Below are 19,827 nucleotides of genomic sequence, written 5' to 3' on the forward strand. Positions count from 1 at the left end.
GAAACACTCGAGCAATCGCTATAAATTGAGTGTGTGGCCTTCTCCGTTATCTCGTTACGAACCCAGTACACCGCTCCTCACCACCGATTAGCCACCACAGCCCCCAAATTTGGAATTTCCCCCAAATTGGTCATCTGCGCCACCGTGAGACGCCGCATCATGGCCAGCCACCCTCAGGTCTATCCTCTCCCTTCTTGTTTGTGTTTCAACACCCTCGAGCGCTTCTGGTGCTCATTGGCTCAGCCGATTGAACTCTATCGCACTGTGTCGTTGGGAACGGGCCCAAGAAGGTTTCAAATCCGCGGGTGCTTAGAGACCGAGCTCTAGGATGGAGTTTGTGCTTAATTTTTTATGCCCAGTGGAGCACCAAGAGTTGAATTAGGTGTAAGAACAAATTTTAGTAGAGATTATAGGATAGTGCGGCCGGTACAGGTTCGCCGGAGTCGGGGACCTAGTCATGCGAAGGTGAAAGAAGGGGAGGGTTTAAGTGAACTTGTCAGTGAGACATGTGAATAGGGTGTTGGGATTCTTTACCGGTTATTCAAAAGGCCAAGGGCCTCCGCGCAAAGTCGCCAGAGCTGGCGCGCGTGGGCGCTTTTCCCCGTTCACAGGCTGGGTTGGGCCAGATTTGGCCCAACACTATTCATTCTTTTTCCTTTTCTTTTTACAGTCAGATTAGGAAATTTGTAGAAAATAATAGAAAAATGGTAAAAAAAATGATACCAATTTTTTAGACTTCTAAAATCATCTAGTATTTAATAAAAATAGTTCCAAGATTTTTATCCCAAGCCTGGAATTATTTAACCTTTAAAGGTGTTCAAACCAAGCCTTTTAGAATTTTAGAAATAATTTAGTAGCTCCAAAAATAGTAAAACTTTTTAGATATGCTTAGTATGATGATTGAAGATCTTGGGTGAATTTTGAAATGATTTGGACATTTTTTACTCTCAAACCCAATGAATAGCCTTTTGAGTTAATTTACTTAACCCTAATAGAAAACCAACTTAGGAAACCCTAGTGATTAGTGTGTATCGTGAATGAAAGTTGTATTCAAGATACAACTTAGTATGTTTCTATTATATAACTGCATATTCATAGCATCACATAAGCATTCATGTATATGTATTGTTATGTATAGAAAACAAGGAAGAGACTGTAGTTGAAGAAGTTGTCCCTCAAGCTGAGAGTCCACCAGCCGAGAATAACTTCTACTTCGACATTTCTGGCGTAGACCCAGAACCTCCTGCAACACAAGGCAAGCCCCGGTGCATTTACCCCTTTCCTTGTTGTTTTATACTCTTTATCACTTGAAATGATGCATTAGGTGATAGGAGTTGTGTGCGAAACAATTGTTGCATTCCCTTCCTTGGAAACTGATTACCATTCCTTGATACATGATTTACATAAAGTTTTCTGATGCTTAGCTGTGCTTTAGAAAACAAAATGTTTTGTTTTAAACAAAAGGTGATGCTTCATATGGGATGGGGATTTTACAAAGAAAAGACTGGTGATGGTGAATCCATCATGGCCGTGATGAGTTCAACATCTGGAAAGATGTACCTCTGTCAGGTACCAAACTTTGGGTGGTAAATGATAAAGACGAGATCGGGCGGGTGACTTGCACGAGAAGAGAGTCGGTGTAGTGTCTCTGTCTAAGTCGCTTAAGGACCGAGCCGATGTAGGCCTGCTGACTGAGGACCTTTTAACTAGCCATATGCCTCGTCATGGGTAAGCTTTGCCTCGGTCGGACCAATACCAGAAAGGCCACCACGCAATGGGAGTGGAGAGATGGCGAGAGTAGTGTGTTCCCTCCATGGCAAGAGGCTAGACGGTGGTGTATCTGTGCTCTCGGTTGGCGTGAACCCATTCTAGTCTTGAGAAACCCGGTGGCGAGTTGACATATGCAAGGGTTAAGTGCTACATATGTCGTGTGGTTGGAGATCCCCAGCTGGGTATTAATCGATTCGGATCGTTGTTACTTCTCAGACAAGAAGACTTGGTCACTGACTTACACGTAGCAAACCAGTGAACTGAAGGGATGATAAAAGACGGCTTGTGTAGGCCAAGTGCTTGATCTAGGATAGAAAAAACTCTAGAAGCAGGTAATTACTTAACCTGGTAATAAAAATGGACTTTTTAAGGATCCACTCATAGTAAGCTTTTCTGCAAATAGAGTCTTTGAATGTTGATAAGCTTTACCTTGATTCCCAAAAGCTAGCATATCCTTGAGAGTCTTTTTCTTTGATGGGTAAGACTTGCAAAAGTACACTCCGTACTCAGGGTTTTCGAACCCATGTTGTTGTAGGTGATGAAACAGCCGAGTTTTGTTGTTTCTGCTCAAAGGTGGTGCCAAAGTAGGAGGAAGAACACTAAACTTGTTTGTGGGAGGGTGTTTTGCCTCCGAGTTATGTAATAATAAGTGCTACACTCGAACACCCTGTTATGTAATAAGTACTCCTTCTATATTTTATATGAATGTAAATTATGTTATTGTAATCCTTTCCTCTTATGTGTAATGTCTGCGTGATGGGTGAAGCGCTCTTGGGCGATATGATGAAGATACAGATAACCGAACTTGCCGAGTCATTATGCGCACCTGCATAACTGTCTGAGGTCCTTGGGACAAGGACATCTGTAGGTGGGCCTAATACCTTGGGAGGTTCTGTGACAAAACTCAATTCGAATTGTCTACGTCTCGCAGCTAATGAGACTGCTTGATCCATTGTACTACATTGAGTAATAAGTGCAAATGAGGTTACTTGCAAAAAGATGTTGATTGACTTAATGTTTGATACCATGTGTGAATAGCTATGTGCTCATCTAGTCTAAAAATATTATTCTAGAACCTAAAAGACTAAAATTTGACTTAGACTCAGCTTGTGCTTTTGGCACACCAAACCCATCATCCAAACAGCTTCATGGTCAAGAGGTAGAGGAGTAGACTCCTCACACCAGGTAAGTCTAGCTAAGGCCATAGAGCTGCCTTGGATCGACGTCGCCGCACCTACCTAGCGAGCCAGCTATCAGAGTTCGGTACCAACGGCGCACTATGAGATATACCACATAGTGCTTTTGGGTGGATGGCGGAGTCGATTGCAGCTCGATGGTTCGTGCAGGACACGACAAAACACAGAGAATTATACAGGTTCGGGTTGTTGAAGCGTGTAACACCCTACGTTCTGTGTGCTTGTGAGGTTGTATTCCATAGTGATCTTAGTTACTGAGCGCACCTAGAGGGGGTGAATAGGTGATCCTACAAAATAGACTAAAAATAATCCAAACTTAGTCTAACATGGAGTTAGTGTAAATCAAACCAAGTTTGATAGAGGGAGAAGAGAGACAAGGTTCGCTTCACTTGATTGGTCTTCCAAGATATGAATGATTCCAAGGGAAATTCCACAAGTGAAGTTAGGAACTTAGGAAGAAGTAAAAATCACAATACGGTAAATGAGACACGAGACACAATGATTTTATCCCGTGGTTCGGCCAAAGCCTACCTCCATGTTGTGGTGTCCTCCTTTGGACAAGGGTTGCAATCAACCCCTATCAAGTGAGCTAGAGATCAAACTTGAGTGCCACAATTTCTTCCTTATATCAATATCATGTTTGTGAGGAGTCTCCATAACTTAGAGTCTCTCACAGCCTTACAAGATAATCACACTCAAAACTAGAGTAAAGGGGGAGATATAATGCACCAACAATAGCACAACACAACAACACACACAAGAAAGCCAAAGAAATGAGCGCAAGAACATAGTATCGCAATTACAACTCAAAATCAACGCTCGGATCTCACTAAAATCACTAAAATGCATGTCGCAGAGGTTTAGAGTGTTGGTGTGCTCTTGAGATGCTTGGGTACAGGTATGAGGCGCCTAGGGGTCCTTTTATAGCCCCAAGGAGCCTAGGAGCCATAGCAATCTTCATATGGAAGCCCAAAAATTTCCCTGTCTACAAGCGCATCGGACCGGTCCACACTACCGAACTGGGTATGCGCGCCCCTAGTCCGGGATCAGACTGGTGCCTTTACTTAAACTGGTGGCACCGGACTTGTCCGCGTGCCACCAGACCGGTTGGTGACGTCATGTAATACCCTGAATTTAGGGGTATAAAATTTCTTTTCTAATATCCACCAAATTCAGGTGTTACTCTCTTAGTCCTTCGCTTTCCTTTCTCTTTTTCCTAAAAATGGAGAATTATTTTGTTTTATATTAGCGTAAACCTAGCGGAATGAGCCCTAGAGGCGCTTTGGTTGTTACATTCATGTTGTTGTATGGTGTTTCTAAGTGCAAAATATGTTTGAAACATGTTAACATATCTTATAGAAGCGCTCGGTAAATTTTCATATTTTTCGGAATATTTTTCTATTTTCTGGAAACCAAAATCTATTTATTTGGGGAACTTAAAATGTTTTTAAAATTTCTAATTATGTTTTTTGAGTTCCTTAGGTGCCAAAACATTTATAGGAATTTTTCTGGAATTTTTGAAAGCATATATAATATTTTGAGCACAAAATATGGTTTTCTAGGCTTTTCCGAATTTTAAAAATGGTAAAAACCGAATTTTAACCGAATTTTCATCTCGTCCGAACCCTAGATATATATACATGTCCGGCTTCATCTCGTCGAGCCTGTTCTAGAACGCGAAATGGTTTCTCCAAATCCGATCCCTAGCTCCCGGTATTGCTCGCCGAAGTTCGGAGCGGTTCCAACTCCGGCGACAACTCCGGCGAGCAATTACTCCCAATCCGTGCATCGTCTGTGGAATTCGAGGGTACCCCTGCGTTCGTCTTGTCGAGGGCTTCGTCAGGGCGCGTTCGGTTCGTCGATTGGACCCCCGAATCTTTGGCAATCGACGGATTTCCTCTCGACTCCGGCGAGAGTAGTCTTCTTCTCCGGTGAGCTACTCCATTCTTGTTCTTCATTTTCTTCAATTTCTAGGGTTTAGGGTAGCACCTCGATACCCCGCACCCCCGCCCCCGCGGCGCAGCGCCCTGCCACTGGCCCGTGCGCACGGGGCCTCTGCGGGCGCGGCCCCCCCGGTCGCTCGGCGTGGCTAGCCGGCCGGCCATGGCCGCGGCCCTTGCCCGCGTGAGCCCTCCCCAGTCGCGACCCCCGCCCGCGTGCGCGCATGCCCTACGCGGCGTGGCCGGCCCCCTGGCGGGGTCAAGCTCCTCCCTCCCCCTGCGCAGCCCGTGCTCCTTCCCTCCCCATGGCCATGGAGTCTATGCGTGAGGTAGAAGAGAGGAAGAAGACGATGGCAATCTCGTAAATTTAGTATGCGAGAATTACAGTATGTTTTAAAACAGTCATAACTTTTGCGTTTTAAACCCGATTCGATCCATTCAAGTTGTGTTAGATTCTTATTAAAATTATCTTAATTTAGAAATATTTATCCACATTGTTGCACATTTTTATTTAATTCATTTAAATGTTTGTTTAACCAATGGCTACTGGAACGATAATTCAATTTTAAAATCTAATTTTGGAATTCGATTTGCGCATTTATAATTAGTCACCAATATGATTAACCTTAACTGAAATCTTTCTCATTAATAATTGTTTAGTTTAATCACGTTGTTTATTTATTAGTTTCGTGTATCGTGTTCGTCCGCGCGTACCGTGCGCGTGCCGCGGTGCTGTTTCGCGCGCGTCGTCGCGTGTGGTTCGCGCGTGTTGTTCGCACATGTTGTCGCGCGCCGTTCACGTGTGTCGCGCGCCTTGCCGCACGCCGTTCGCGCGTATCGCACGTTGTCCGCGCGCGAGATTAAATCGTTCGCTTATAATTACTCATGTGAATTAATTAGTTATTTATTTAATCATCAACTATTAAAATAGTAAGTTAGTCAAAACTAATTAGTAGTATTAATTTACATTTGATTAATATCAATTAATATAGAAATGTAGGATTAAATATTCTAATTAATATTTACTTAGTGTAAACACGCTAACCCCTCGGCCGTAGCTTCGACTATCGTGGTTCTTTTTCTCGCGTAACCGTAGATACGCTCTCTATTTTATATTGCTCGCTTTTATAACATTTTATATTGTATGGTGTAATGTTCTTATGCATATTTATATGTTTGTTTGATTATGCATGTTCGTTTTCGCTTCGCGTTGCGATTAGATCGCGATTCGTTTCTGAGCTTCGAGGAATCGACGGTCAAGCTTCGACGACCAAATGATCCAGTTCTTCGAGTTCTACGAGATCGAAGACCCTGAGCATCTGTTTGGTGAAGGCAAGTGTCCTCTGACCCATTATGTCCCATTTACTTTATAATTCACTGTCCCTCATACTATGAACAACATAAGGATTGACTAGCTTTTTATTTACCTTGTCCTTGATTACCTTTTGGGTTACTATGGTTAGCTTCATGCTAGCGCTTTACTTTAATTAATGAACATGATGAGATACAATGATGATACTATTATTTTATTCTGGATATGATGATATACTTATGGCATTTTAGGGGACTCGAGCGGTTTCTCGAGTGCCTCTCCATAAGGACCTGTTCGTTAGATGACCACCCGGGAAAACAGTGCAACCATGAGGGTAGATTGGGACGCCCTTAGCTGAATAACTAGAGGAACTGGGGTGTAGTTCGCTTCGCCGTCGTGCCGTTAATGGGGCTTGGTGTATGCGGCTCGCTCTGCCAAGGTTGGTTCGCCCCTTGGGGAGGAGTGCGGTGCATTTAGAAAACCTAACGGGCGGCTACAGCCTCAGGGAATCTTTGTAAAGGCTTCGTAGTGAATCCCTGGCCATTCACCTTGGGAGTGAATAAGGGTCTTGCAAGCCCGGGCTAGAGAGGGAATCACGACTTGTGGGTAAAGTGTGCAACCTCTACAGAGTGTTATGAAACTGATATATCAGTCGTGCTCGCGGTTATGAGCGGCCAAGGGAGCTCCATTGATTAGAGATACTTGATCAGAGATGGTTGGTTTACAGGTGGTGACGAGGATGATAGTTTTGACTATGGTAATGGTAAGTGGTATTCTTTCCGTTTGTAAAGGGTACTCTGGGTTATTAACTTAGGTTAATGCTAAAACCTGGCTTTCTACTAGTAATAATAACCTGACCAACTAAAAGCAACAGCTTGACTTAACTCCACATAAAGCTAGTCCACCTCAGCCAAACAGGACATTTGTTGAGTACGTTGATGTGTACTCACCCTTGCTTTCACAAAACACCAGGTTGCCTTTGATGCAATCTATGCTCATGTCGGTGTTTTAGGTCCGACCGCGCACCCAGGGTTGCCCCTTGAGGTGCTTTTTGGAGTAGGACGGTGTTACCGACTGTAGCTCGATGGTTCGTTCTAGATGCATGAGAGACAGTGGACAATCTTGTTCAGGTTCGGGCCGCTTTGAGATGCGTAACACCCTACGTCCTGGTGTGGATCTTTTGTGTGGCAGGTTACAAGGGAGTTCTCTAGTACGAGAGATGCTAGAGAGCTGAGTAAATGTCTAAGGAGTGAGATGTTTTTGAAGGGATGCCCCCTAGGCCTTATATACTTGACCATGGGGCGTTACATGCAGATATGATAACAACGTGAGCCTAAGTAATAGTGAACCGACTGAGCCTATCTTCCTATAATTCTACCGACTTATCGCCATTCAGTTCTGATGCCTGAGGACGCAGCGCGGAGAAGTTGGGTCACTGCTGTGGATGTCGCTCAAATCCGTGGGCCGCCTGGGCTCGAGTTGATCTGATCTTGCATTGATCCACTTCGCCGGACGTTCCTCCCTGGGCCCACGAAGGGATGGCCTTGCGAAATATCGGGCCCAAAGCCTTTCGTGAGGTCTTCTAACCTTCTAGTGGACCCGGGGGATATCTGTCCCCCACATCTCAGGTAAAGAAAGAGAAGAAGGCGTCGAGGTGTTTCTCCAGGAGTTCCAGGACGTCGATGAGTTCGAGGATTAGGCTAGCGACCTCCCCCAGTCAGATGCCTGTGGTGGGTTGTTTACGTTGGCTACGTTTCGATTCTATGTACTTTGATTTATATTATGTAAATGGCTCTAGTCTGTAATATTATTACTTACTCTTTATTGTAATTCGAAGCATTGTGCTACGATGAGTCATTTATGTAATCGCTGTGTACGTGAATTTCTGATCCTGGCACGTACATGGTTCACATTCGGTTTACCTTCTAAAACCGGGTGTGACACGTCAGCTAGCCGTTGCGCCGGGGAGCCGTTGGAGAAGTGGTCTGTGGCACACCGGACCGTAAACAGTAGTGGTCCAGTGAATTTTAAAATAAAATTCCTGAGAGCGCATTATTCACGTACGGTGTGGTCTGATGCACCACAAACCTAGTCCGGTGCGACAGCTGGCCTGGCACCTAAGTACAGGCCCCTCACAGACCCGGTCCAGTGCACCACCGGACTGGTCCAGTGAGACCTAAACCAGCAGAACTTTGGCTCTTTTGAGACTATCTCCTTCTTATCTTTTTGGCTCTTCTTGGTAGCTTCCCTACGACTTAGACAAACATAGTTAGCATTTAATCCAATTGATTAAGTGTGGGAAACTTACCTTTTCTCCTTGGTTTCTCCATGGTTTGCAATATGACCAAAACTAAGTCCAAAAGTCACTTTTCTTGCACAAAAGAGTTAGTAGCCAAACGAAGGTGCAAGAAACATAGTATAAGGTATGTGCAACTTATTCAAGTACTTTTAAAAACCTCCTGTTTTGTGGCTTCATCCAAAGTTGCACTTTTGGCCTTCATTTCTTACTCATTTGGACTTGTTTTCTTCAATTTGATCTTGCTATAACTATGCTCATGCTCATATCTAAATGGTTAGTCCAATGAGGTGTGTTGAGCACTTAATCACCAAAATAGGTAGAAATGCCCTATGGCACATTTCCCGTTCAATCAACCCCTTTTGGTGATTTATGTCAACACACTTAAAGAAACTCACAGTTGACTAACTTAACCAAATATAAGACAAAATTGGCAAATTGAAGTCCAAACTTAAAACCAATTGAATAATCATAGGATTTGGCATATTTGAATCGTTTAGCCACCACTTGTTTTGAATTTTGCAATCAAACTCATTTTTCTAACTTTTAAGTTAAAAGCCCTTGATTTTGTAAAACAAATCACTTTTAAAACACTTGTTTTGATCAAAGTCCCAAAAACTCTCCCTTTCTTTCATAACATAACCATTCCCACATAAGAGAGTAGATTTTGCAATAAGAAGGCACCTCTTTGCTACTAAGAGGGTTTTGATCAAAATGACAAGTTAAAAGCTCAAAACCTTTTGAAAATCTAAGTGGTGGTTGATCAAGTTGCTTTGTCCTTAATTTTCTCCCCCTTTGGCATTAAGCACCAAAACGGAGAATTTAGCGGCCTTAACCTCATTGCCTCACGAAAAATAGCAAATGAAGAACAAAGGCAATGAAAAACCAAGGCAATTTAGAACAAAATACATTGATATCGTTAATGCAGTGGAAGATTATTCCTGTCGGGGACCATAATTAGGGGTACCCCCAAGACTCCTAATCTCAGCTAGTAACCCCCATCAGCACAAAGCTGCAAAGGCCTGATGGGCGCAATTAAGGTCAAGGCTCAGTCCACTCAAGGGACACGATCTCGCCTCGCCCGAGCCCAGCCTCGGGCAAAGGCAGCGGACCTCAGAGGATTCACGTCTCGCCCGAGGGCCCCCTCAAGCGATGGACACACCTTCGGCTCGCCCGAGGCCCAGTCTTCGCGGAGAAGCAACCTTGGCCAGATCGCCATGCCAACCGACCGTATCGTAGGAGCATTTAATGCAAGGATCGACTGACACCTTATCCTGACGCGCGCTCCTCAGTCGACAGAGCCGAAGTGACCGCAGTCACTTCGTCGCTCCACTGAATGACCTGACAGGAAAACAACACCGCGTGCCCCGCTCCGACTGCTGTGCCACTCGACAGAGTGAGGCTGACAACAGCTAAGTCCAGCCTCGGGCACCATGGGAAGCTCCGCCTCGCCCGACCCAGGGCTCGGACTCAGCCTCGACCCCGGAAGATGAACTCCGCCTCGCCCGACCCCAGGGCTCGAACTCAGCCTCGGCCTCGGAAGACGGACTCCGCCTCGCCTGACCCTAGGGCTCAGACTCAGCCTCGGCCTCGGAAGACAGTCTCCGCCTCGCCCGACCTAGGGCTCGGACTCAGCCTCGACATCGGAAGACGAACTCCGCCTCGCCCGACCCCAGGGCTCAGACTCAACCTCGACCTCGGAGGAGCCTCCACCTCGCCCGACCTCGGGCTTGGACCCGCCACGTCACAGGGAAGGCCATCATTACCCTACCCCTAGCTAGCTCAGGCTATGGGGAACAAGACCGGTGTCCCATCTGGCTCGCCCCGGTAAACAAGTAATGATGGCACCCCGCATGCTCCATGACGACGACGGCTCTTAGCCCCTTACGGAAGCAAGGAGACGTCAGCAAGGATCCGACAGCCCCGACAACTGTACTTCCACAAGGCTCAAGCACTCCTCCGACGGCCACGACATCACATGAACAGGGCGCCAAAACCTCTCCGGCTGCCACGACGGCATGTACTTAGGGCTCTAGCTCCTCTCTGCTAGACACGTTAGCACACTGCTACACCCCCCATTGTACACCTGGGCCCTCTCCTTACGCCTATAAAAGGAAGGTCCAGGGCTCTCGTACGAGAAGGTTGGCCGCGCTGGAGAACGGGCCGACGCACAGGGCTCCCTCTCTCTCTCCCACGCAGACGCTTGTAACCCCCCTACTGCAAGCGCACCCGACCTGGGCGTAGGACAACACGAAGGCCGCGGGTTTCCCCTTTGCTGTTTCTCCCCCCCCCTTTTGTGTTCCGTCTCGCGCCGACCCATCTGGGCTGGGACACGCGGCGACAATTTACTCGTCGATCCAGGAACCCCCCGGGGTTGAAATGCCGACAGTTGGCGCGCCAGGTAGGGACCTGCTACGTGTTGACGAACAGCTTCCCGTCAAGCTCCAGATGGGTAGTCTCCAGCAACCTCTTCAACCCGGGACGATGCTTCGTTTCGGGAATCTGGAGTTCATGTCCCTCGACGGCAGCTACGACGTGATACTCCTTCCTCCACCGCGCGACAACGACAATGGTGGTCGTCATCCCGCCCGCCGGCGGCGGAATCGACGACGTCTTCCCCTCGTGGCGGAAGAGCAACATCTGGGTCTGTCCCATCACCTTCCCTGCCAACGGAGGAGGAGGCGGGGCAGGCATGGCCAAGCAGGGGGCGACACCTCGTCGGCTGTCGAGCGAGTCGACGACACCGGCGCCCCAGCGGGGGACACGTCGGGCGTCGACCTCGCGTCCGAGACGAAGACGAGCGCCGTTTCCCCGCAACACACCAACTCCAAGCAGACGGACGACGCCAGCACGCTCGCGAAGGACATGCTGGGCGTTAGCCTCGTACCTGAGACAACGGTGCAGTCCGCCCCTGACGCGACTTCGTCACCACCCGTCGATCGAGAGGTACCGTCCGTTTCCCGTTCCATGCCTTTTAGATCCAGCTGCGACCCACCAAGCGACCCCGCTTCGGTGGACGCTTTCGTAAAGGCGTGTCCAAACCCTCCGGGGTATCATATGCGGTCACCCTGGGACCGGCTGACGACCGTCTCGACCTACGGGCCTCTGGGTTCCGAGGAAGATGACGAGCCTGACTCTGGTTGGGATCTCTCCGGGCTCGATAACCCTAGTGCCATGCGGGACTTCATGACCGCATGTGACTACTGCCTCTCTGATTGCTCCGATAGCAGCCACAGCCTCGGCGATGAGGACTATGGCCCAAGTCGCGAATGCTTCCACGTCGATCTAGGGGGTCTCGACGAAGGCAACCATCTTGGTATGCCGGAGGACGGTGATCCCCCTAGGCCTGCGCCTCGCGTTGACATCCTTCGGGAGCTAGATGTGGTCCTAGTCCCTGCGGGGGGTCAGGACGCACAGCTCGAGCAAATCCACGAGGTACAGGCCAGGCTCGACGAGGAAGCAGGACAACTTGTGCAGCTTCGGCAAAATATCGGGCAGGAGTGGGCAGGCCGAGCACCGGCCGGAGAAGCGTGTCACTTGGCCCAGGACGTCCAGCACCGCATCGCCGACGGTGCCAGGGCAAGGCTGCCTCCGGCTTCCAGTGGGGTCGGCCAGAACCTGGCTACAGCAGCGATACTACTCCGAGCGATGTCGGAACCATCCACCACCGAGGGGTGGCATATCCAGGGAGAGCTCAAGAATCTCCTTGAAGATGTCGCGGTCCGACGGGCCAAAAGCTCTGCCTCCTGAAGGCAGGGGTACCCCCCGGAGCATCGCGCCGCGACTTCCCGATTCATGCGGGAAGCCTCGGTCCACATCGGGCGAACGAGGAACTCAGCGCCTACGGCCCCGGGTCGCCTCAGCAACGAGCACCACCGCCGCGACCGTCGAGCCCACCTCGACGAGATGGTGCGCCGAGGCTACCAACCCAGGCGTGGGGGACGCTACGATAGCGGGGAGGATTGGAGCCCCTCGCCCGAACCACCCGATCCGCGGGCTTTCAGCCGGGCCATACGACGGGCGCTGTTCCCGACCCGGTTCCGAACCCCGACTACAATCACCAAGTACTCGGGGGAGTCAAAGCTGGAGCTGTGGCTCGCGGACTACCGGCTGGCCTGCCAGCTGGGTGGCACGGACGATGACAACCTCATCATCCGCAACCTTCCCCTGTTCCTCTCCGTCGCTGCCCGAGCCTGGCTGGAGCATCTGCCTCCTGCGCAGATCTCCAACTGGGACGACCTGGTCATAGCCTTCGCCGGCAACTTCCAGGGCACATACGTGCGCCCTGGGAACTCCTGGGATCTCCGAAGCTACCGCCAGCAGCCGGGAGAATCCCTCCGGGACTACATCCGGCGATTTTCGAAGTAGCGCACCGAGCTGCCCAACATCACCGACTCGGATGTCATCGGCGCGTTCCTCGCCGGCACCACTTACCGCGACCTGGTGAGCAAGCTGGGTCGCAAGACTCCCACTAGGGCGAGCGAGCTGATGGACATCGCCACCAAGTTCGTCTCTGGTCAGGAGGCGGTCGAGGCCATCTTCCGGAAGGACAAGCAGCCTCAGGGGCGCCAGCCGGAAGACGTCCCCGAGGCGTCCGCTCAGCGCGACGCGAGGAAGAAGGGCAAGAAGAAGTCGCAAGCGAAACGCGACGCCGCCGACGCGGACCTTGTCGCCGACACAGACCTTGTCGCCGCCCCCGAGCATAGGAACCCTTGGAAGCCTCCCGGAGGCGCCAACCTATTCGACAAAATGCTCAAGGAGCCGTGCCCCTATCATCAGGGTCCCGTTAAGCACACCCTTGAGGAATGCGTCATGCTTCGGCGCTACTTCCACAAGGCCGGGCCACCGGCGGAAGGTGGCTGAGCCCACAACGACGACAAGAAGGAGGATCACAAGGCAGAGGAGTTCCCTGAGGTCCACGACTGCTTCATGATCTACGGTGGGCATGTGACGAATGCCTCGGCTCGGCACCGCAAGCAAGAGCGTCGGGAGGTCTGCTCAGTAAAGGTGGCGGCGCCAGTCTACCTAGACTGGTCCGACAAGCCCATCACCTTCGACCAGGGCGACCACCCCGACCGCGTGCCGAGCCCAAGGAAGTACCCGCTCGTTGTCGATCCCGTCATCGGCAACATCAGGCTTACCAAGGTCCTCATGGACGGAGGCAGCAGCCTCAACATCATCTACGCCGAAACCCTCGGGCTCCTGCAGATCGATCTGTCCTCGATCCGGGCCGGCGCGGCGCCTTTTCACGGGATCATCCCCGGGAAACGTGTCCAACCCCTTGGGCAACTTGATCTACCCGTCTGCTTCGAGACTCCCTCCAACTTTCGAAAGGAAACCCTCACGTTCGAGGTGGTCGGGTTCCGAGGAACCTACCACGCAGTGCTGGGGAGGCCATGCTACACCAAGTTCATGGCCGTCCCCAACTATACCAACCTCAAGCTCAAGATGCCGGGCCCCAACAGGGTCATCACCGTCGGCTCCACGTACCGACACGCGTACGAATGCGACGTGGAGTGCGTGGAGTACGCCGAGGCCCTCGCCGAATCCAAGGCCCTCATCGCCGACCTGGAGAGCCTCTCCAAGGAGGCGCCAGATGCGAAGCGCCACGCCGGCAACTTCGAGCCAGCTGAGACGGTCAAATCCGTCCCTCTCGACCCCAGCAACGACGCCTCCAAGCAGATACGGATCGGCTCCGAGCTCGACCCCAAATAGGAAGCAGTGCTCGTCGACTTTCTCCGCACGAACGCTGAAGTTTTTGCGTGGAGTCCCTCGGACATGCCTGGCATACCGAGGGATGTCGCCGAGCACTCGCTGGATATCCGAGCTGGAGCCCGACCCGTGAAGCAGCCTCTGCGCCGATTCGACAAAGAAAAGCGCAGAGCCATAGGCGAGGAGATCCACAAGCAGATGGCCGCAGGGTTCATCAAAGAGGTATTCCATCCCAAATGGCTTGCCAACCCTGTGCTTGTGAGAAAGAAAGGAGGGAAATGGCGGATGTGTGTAGACTACACTGGTCTAAACAAAGCATGTCCGAAGGTTCCCTACCCTCTGCCTCGCATCGATCAAATCGTGGATTCCACTGCTGGGTGCGAAACCCTGTCTTTCCTCGATGCCTACTCAGGGTATCACCAAATCAAGATGAAAGAGTCCGACCAGCTCGCGACTTCTTTCATCACGCCCTTTGGCATGTACTGCTACGTTACTATGCCATTCGGTTTGAGGAATGCGGGTGCGACATACCAAAGGTGCATGAACCACGTGTTCGAAGAGCACATTGGTCGAACGGTCGAGGCTTACGTCGATGACATCTTAGTCAAGACGAGGAAAGCCTCCGACCTTGAAACGACATTCCGGTGTCTCAAGGCGAAAGGCGTAAAACTCAATCCCGAGAAGTGTGTCTTCGGAGTCCCCCGAGGCATGCTCCTGGGGTTCATCGTCTCCGAGCGGGGCATCGAGGCCAACCCGGAGAAAATCGCGGCCATCACCAACATGGGTCCCATCAAGGACTTGAAAGGAGTAAAGAGGGTCATGGGATGTCTTGCGGCCCTGAGCCGTTTCATCTCGCGCCTCGGCGAAAGAGGCCTACCTCTGTACCGCCTCTTGAGGAAGACTGAGTGCTTCACTTGGACCCCCGAGGCCGAGGAAGCCCTCGGGAACCTAAAAGCGCTCCTTACCAGCGCGCCCATCTTGGTGCCCCCCGCTGCCGGAGAAGCCCTCTTGATCTACGTTGCCGCTACCACTCAGGTGGTCAGCGTCGCGATCATGGTGGAGAGACGAGAAGAGGGGCATGCATTGCCCGTCCAGAAGCCGGTCTACTTCATCAGTGAAGTACTGTCCGAGACCAAAATCCGCTACCCGCAAATCCAGAAGCTACTGTACGCGGTAATTCTGACGCGGCGAAAGTTGCGACACTACTTCGAGTCTCATCCAGTGACTGTGGTGTCATCCTTCCCCCTGGGGGAGATCATCCAGTACCGAGAGGCCTCGGGTAGGATTGCAAAGTGGGCGGTGGAGATCATGGGCGAGACAATCTCGTTCGCCCCTCGGAAGGCCATCAAATCCCAAGTCTTGGCGGACTTTGTGGCTGAATGGGTCAACACCCAGCTTCTAGCAGCTCCGATCCAGCCGGAACTCTGGACCATGTTTTTCGACGGGTCGCTGATGAAAACAGGAGCGGGCGCAGGCCTGCTCTTCATCTCACCCCTCGGGAAGCACCTCCGCTACGTGTTGCGCCTCCATTTCCCGGCGTCCAACAATGTGGCCGAGTACGAGGCTCTGGTTAACGGGTTGCGCATCACCATCGAGCTAGGGGTCCGACGCCTCGACGCTCGTGGTGACTCGCAGCTTGTCATCGACCAAGTCATGAAGAACTCCCATTGTCGCGACCTGAAGATGGAAGCCTACTGCGATGAGGTTCGGCGCCTGGAGGACAAGTTCTACGGGCTCGAGCTCAACCACATCGCCCGACGATACAACGAGACTGCGAATGAGCTGGCTAATATAGCCTCGGGGCGGACAACGGTTCCCCCAGACGTCTTCTCCCGAGACCTACATCAACCCTCAGTCAAGACCGACGACACGCCCGAGCCCGAGAAGGTCTCGGCTCAGCCCGAGGCGCCCTTGGTTTAGCCCGAGGCACCCTCGGCCCCCGAGGGTGAGGCACTGCGCATCGAGGAAGAGCGGAGTGGGGTCCCACCTAACCAAGACTGGCAGACCCCATACCTGCAATATCTCCACCGAGGAGAGCTGCCCCTCGACCGAGCCGAAGCTCGGCGACTGGCGCGGCGCGCCAAGTCGTTCGTCTTGCTGGGGGACGGGAAGGAGCTCTACCACCGCAGCCCCTCAGGCATCCTCCAGCGATGCATATCCATCGCCAAAGGTCAGGAGTTATTACAAGAAATACACTCGGGGGCTTGCGGTCACCACGCAGCACCTCGAGCCCTCGTTGGGAATGCCTTCCGACAGGGTTTTTACTGGCCAACCGTGGTGGTCGATGCCACTAGGATTGTGCGCACCTGCCAACGGTGTCAATTCTACGCGAAGCAGACCCACCTGCCCGCTCAGGCTCTGCAGACAATACCCATCACCTGGTCGTTTGCTGTGTGGGGTCTGGACCTCGTCGGTCCCTTACAAAAGGCACCCGAGGACTACACACACCTGCTGGTCGCCATCGACAAATTCTCCAAGTGGATCGAGGTCCGACACCTAAACAGCACTAGGTCCGAACAGGCGGTGGCGTTCTTCACTAACATCATCCATCGCTTCGGGGTCCCGAACTCCATCATCACCGACAACGGCACCCAGTTCACCGGTAGAAAGTTCCTGGACTTCTGCGTGGATCACCACATTCGGGTGGACTGGGCCGCCGTAGCTCACCCCATGACGAATGGGCAAGTAGAGCATGCCAACGGCATGATTCTGCAAGGACTCAAGCCACGGATCTACAACGACCTCAACAAGATCGGCAGGCGATGGATGAAGGAACTCCCCTCGGTGGTCTGGAGTCTTAGGACAACGCCGAGCCGAGCCACGGGCTTCACGTCGTTCTTTCTAGTCTATGGGGCCGAGGCCATCTTGCCCACAGACTTAGAATACGGTTCCCTGAGGACGAGGGCGTACGACGACCAAAGCAATCGAACCAACCAAGAAGACTCACTGGACCAGCTGGAAGAGGCTCGGGACATGGCCTTACTACACTCGGCGCGGTATCAGCAATCCCTGCGACGCTACCACGCCCGAGGGGTTCGGTCCCGAGACCTCCAGGTGGGCGACTTGTTGCTTCGACTGCGACAAGACGCCCGAGGGCGCCACAAGCTCACGCCTCCCTGGGAAGGGCCTTCATCATCGCCAAGATTTTGAAGCCCGAAACATACAAGATGGCCAACAGTCAAGGTGAGGTCTACAGCAACGCTTGGAACATCCGACAACTACGTCGCTTCTACCCTTAAGATGCTTTCAAGTCGTTCATACACTTCATTTACATACGCCAATAAAGTCTAACCATCAAGGAAGGGTCAGCCTTGCCTCGACAAAGCCCGACCCTCCCTCGGGGGCTAGAAGGGGCGAACCCCCTCTGCGTTAAAATTTTCCTCGGAAAATTTCTTTCTGCCAGAACATCTTTCGTGCTTTTCGACTACTTCGAAAGTGGGATCCTGAAAACGACGGAGTACACGTAAGCAGGCAAGGCCGACCGAGCCGAGGGACTCCTACGCCTCCGGGATACGGATACCTCACTCATCACCTTCTGCGATAAGTAACTCACGCTCGGATAAGCGATTCCGCTGACCGAACAAGTCTTAACGCTCGAAAACTTTTCTGCCGAAACGATTTTTCGTGCCTTCTCGACTATATCGATAACAGAATCCTACAAACGAGTAAGAGCACACGTAAGCGGCAAGGCCGACCGAGCCGAGGGACTCCTACGCCTCTGGGATACGGATACCTCACTCATCACCTTCCGCGAAAAGTAACTCTCGCTCGGACAAACAATTCTGTTACCGACAAATAAGTCCAGATACTCGAAACAAGGGGAAAAGAAACGCAGCTTTACAACACGACGACGATATGTTTGGGCCTCGGCGACTGCAAAAAACATATGCACACTACAAGATAAACTTTTCCTGCAGGGTCAGACATCAGTGGGGGAGCAGCAGCACCCTCGGTGTCGACTCCACCTTCGGCGGAATCCGACCCGGCCTCGGAAAGGCAACATGGTCGGAGGATCTCCACCTCGAAGGAACCTGTTGGCACCACGCTTGGGCCATCGTCGTCGGGGTCTCCTCCGGGAACCCGGCCTGAGCAGACGACTCGACCGGCCGCTCTGTAGCCTCAGCCAGCTGTCCCCCGAGAACATCAGCCCAGCTCATGGCCTCGGCAACCCGACTCCGGCGTCGGTCCCACCAGTGGACGGCCCGGTCAGGCTCCGGCAGACGAAGCTTCTTTTCGAGCCAACTCTGCCTCTGTCCGTGCTGGCACCGCTGCCTCCGGCTCTGGCTCATCGTAGAGCGGCCGAGGGTTTCTTTAACTAAGCAAGAGAAGCCTCGGGCGGCAAGGCCGACCGAGCCAAGGGACTCCTACGCCTCCGGGATACGGATACCTCACTCATCACCTTCGCACGAGGCAACTCACACTTGGTTAAGCGGTTCAGCTAGCCGACAGGCGAGTCCTAGTGCTCGAAATGAGGACGAAACACGGCTTCACGCCAAAAATACATACATGTTCAGGCCCCGACAGCCACAATGAACAGACACCGGCACTCAAGGTGCCATTACAAACGGAACTCCGGTTCCGCCCCCGCAGGTACAAACAACCGCCCACATTGGAGGGCCTGCGGGGCAATGAAACCCCAGGTGGCTCGCCGACGCTCGCTCCGGTAGCAGCGACAACGACCTCCGCTCCGGGTGGTCAAACAGCAGCAGTGATGGCCTCAGGGCGGACGCTGCTGCAACGAGCCCCTCGCCCACATCCCCACTCGAGGGGCGAGGACAAGCTATCAAAGCCAAAGAGCCGGAGGCCTGGAGCGCGGATGGTGGCGGTGATCCCATCGGCGACGAGGACTTCTTTAGTCGCCACCACCTCAGCACCGACGACGGAAGCCATCTGCCCACCGGCAGATCCCCACTCGGATCCTCCCGGACGGGCGAGCACCGACCTCCACGCAGAGGCGTCGTACCGAAGCAAAGGCAGGACAGCCCAAGAACACGAACGCCGCCCTAGCAGCGCGCGACGTATTGGGCGGTCCTCCGGTGCGCGCGGCGCGACAATCGCTCGTGCGGTGGGAGGGGGCACCGGGAGCCGAGCCAGAGCCAGCTGAGCCAGCGAGCCCAACGCGCTGAAGCTGACGACGCTCGCGGCCGACCGGCCCCGCGTTGTCGAAGTCCGCCCCTCCCACTAGGCCGGTGAGCGCCCTCTCCCCTGAATGCTAAGGGAGAAGGTGACCCACGAACCCGCGCAGGAGGTAGAGCTCCAGCTCAGCCCGGCCTCCGCCCCAGCCAGGATGATGAACATCCTTGAAGCTGAGGGCGGGGCAGACGCCGCAGCCCGGCTCGCTTCTCCCCACCATCGGACTGGTGGTCACAGTCTTGGGTGACCACCGGCAAGGGGATGCAGCCGGGCTGCCTGATGAAAATCCTTGAAGTCGAGCGATGGCTGAAAGGTACCAACTTCCGCGAAGTTGCGTTCCTCCAACGACGACAAGACGGAAGAACCGCGGGCGCTCCCCATCCGGGGGCTCGGAAGGTGGAAGGGTGCGATGCACGAAGGGAGTGCGAAGACATGGTTGCCATCCAAGGCGGTCACCCTCCTTTTAAA

The sequence above is a fragment of the Zea mays genome, chromosome 7 (assembly GCF_902167145.1).
Source record: "Zea mays cultivar B73 chromosome 7, Zm-B73-REFERENCE-NAM-5.0, whole genome shotgun sequence".
In the NCBI taxonomy this organism is placed as follows: domain Eukaryota; kingdom Viridiplantae; phylum Streptophyta; class Magnoliopsida; order Poales; family Poaceae; genus Zea; species Zea mays.